Here is a 2,463-nt window from a genome sequence, read left to right as displayed (position 1 = left end):
ATTTTTTGTATTTTTAGTAGAGATGGGGTCACCATGTTGGCCAGGATGGTCTCGATCTCCTGACTTCATGATCTGCCTGCCTCAGCCTCCCAAAGTGCTGGGATTACAGGCAAGAGCCACTGCGCCCGGCCCTAATTCTTTAAATTTAACTTTGTAGACACAGGGATCTCACTATGTTGCTCAGGCTCCTGGGCTCAAGCAATGTTCCCACCTGGGCCTCCCAAAGTGCTGGGACTACAGGCGTTGAGCCACCATGCCTGGCCTCCAAAATTAACCTTTAAGGATTGCTGCATAACCACTAATAAAATCAACATCTTTCTCAATAGTAAAGGGTCAATAGAAATGGTATTTCAAATTACAGTATAAGGTGGGTCGGGTGTGGTGGCTCACACCTGTAATCCCAGTACTTTGGGAGGCCGAGGCAAGAGGATCCCTTGAGCTCAGGAGTTCAAGACCAGCCTGGCCAACATAGGGAGACTCTGTCTCTAAAATAAAGAAACGCTGAAAAATAAATTCAGCTCATCAATTTAAGTTTTTTAAACAAAGTGACAGATTGAATTATTTTAATTCAATGATTTCACACTAACAAGGGTGAAGTACAACAGAGCAAGGGTGCTGAAGTGCTGTTTCAGGTGCTGTGGTAAAGGAGTTCTAGTCACCTTTGTGTCTCACTAGAGAATGATGAGGGGTAAGAATATTTCTTATTCTGCTCTGGTCTATTTTCAATGGGTGATTTCCTAGATACCAAAAGCTCTGGAGGTTAAACACAGCTCTATGACATTTCCAGAAAGATGAAATTTCTACAGGCAACTCCAGAGTCACAAAAGTCCAGCTGTGAACATCCCCACATCACATGGTCTCCACAGGGACCCCTGTACCCTCCCAGCCCCGAGGAGCAGGAGCTGTCCAGCCCCAAGGAGCAGGCGCTGTCCAGTCACCGTTTTTCCCCTTTCAACACTTTCTTCAGCTACTCCCTGCTTCTTCACAGTCTCGTAACCCCCTTCTCCTCTCTCCTCCAATGCTTGTGCAGTTACGAGAAAAACCTGCTCTCCCCTCATCCCATTTCCTCCTCCTACTCATGGGGGACTCTTTCAAGTAAGTAAGTGTAAGAATAGAAACAGTAACATATCCAAATCAAAACAAAGAGGAACTATACCCTCACTTTGTGCAGAGGTTAGAGCTGGGGCGTCTCGCACACCTGGAAACCACGGCGGCACATGATCACACCGCCACAGAGCCTCAAGGACGACATGAGCTCCAGGAGAACAGGAATTTTGTTTTCTTCACTGCTGCAATGCCTAGCACATCTTAAGTCCTTAAAAAATATTTGCTAAGTGAATGACAAGGGACGACAGCAGACTAGAAATGTCAACACGAGTTTGCACAGTGGGAAAAAGCAAACCGATGAGTGGTATCTAACTCAGCAAAGCCAGAAAACCAGAACTTAACTGGGCAGCAGGCAACGAGACTGGGGAATGAGAAGAGGCGCTGAGATCGCTGAAGGCCTGTGGTTAATGGGCAGAAAAGAGCATGCACTTCAAGTCCACAGGAAAAGCACTTAGATCCTCCACCAGCAGCCCTCCTCCACCTCAGCCACCTTACCAGAAACCGACAGCTATGCCCCCCACCCCTAAACCCCAAGCAGGAGACCGGAAACTTCTCCCTGGGGAGACCTACAGCCCCAAAATAAAGAATTCTATCACTAACTTCTGGTAGTGGCCCTCAAATTGGCAGGGTCCATGCTCTATTTCCTGATGGTGAGACTCAACACTTAAAAAGTCTGCCCCATGCATACAGGGAGTTTCCAATCGGCCAGCTCATAATCATGGAAACACAGTCAATAATCGCCAGATTTTCAGAGAGACGCCTCTAACAAAGAGAATAACCAAAGTAGAAAACAGGTGAAAAAGAAAGAGCAGGAAACAGACAAGATAGGAGGCAAAGGGAAACATCTACATAACAGACGTGTGCAGGAATCAATAAAACATTAAACAAAGAGAAATGTGTCTAAAACACATTGCCTTCATGAAACAGAAAGAGGATGTTATAAAAAGGAAGACTGAGAACAACAACACTTTTTTTTGGAGACAGTCTCTCTCTGTCAACCAGGCTGGAGTGCAGTGCCGTGATCTCAGTTCACCGCAACCTCCGCCTCCCAGGTTCAAGCGATTCTCCCGCCTCAGTCACCAGAGTAGCTGGGATTACAGGCACCGGCCACCATGCCCGGCTAGTTTTTGTATTTTTAGTAGAAACGGAGTTTCCCCATGTTGGCCAGTCTGGTCTCAAACTCCTGACCTCAGGTGATCCACCTGCCTTGGCCTCCCAAAGTGCTGGGATTACAAGCATGAGCCACCACGTCCAGCCTTACATTGAATTTTATTTTTTTTATTTTTTGAGACGGAGTCTCGCTCTGTCGCCCGGGCTGGAGTGCAGTGGCCGGATCTCAGCTCACTGCAAGCTCCG

The sequence above is a fragment of the Mandrillus leucophaeus genome, unplaced genomic scaffold (genome assembly GCF_000951045.1).
Source record: "Mandrillus leucophaeus isolate KB7577 unplaced genomic scaffold, Mleu.le_1.0 Scaffold4, whole genome shotgun sequence".
In the NCBI taxonomy this organism is placed as follows: domain Eukaryota; kingdom Metazoa; phylum Chordata; class Mammalia; order Primates; family Cercopithecidae; genus Mandrillus; species Mandrillus leucophaeus.
This window is presented reverse-complemented; position numbering follows the sequence as displayed.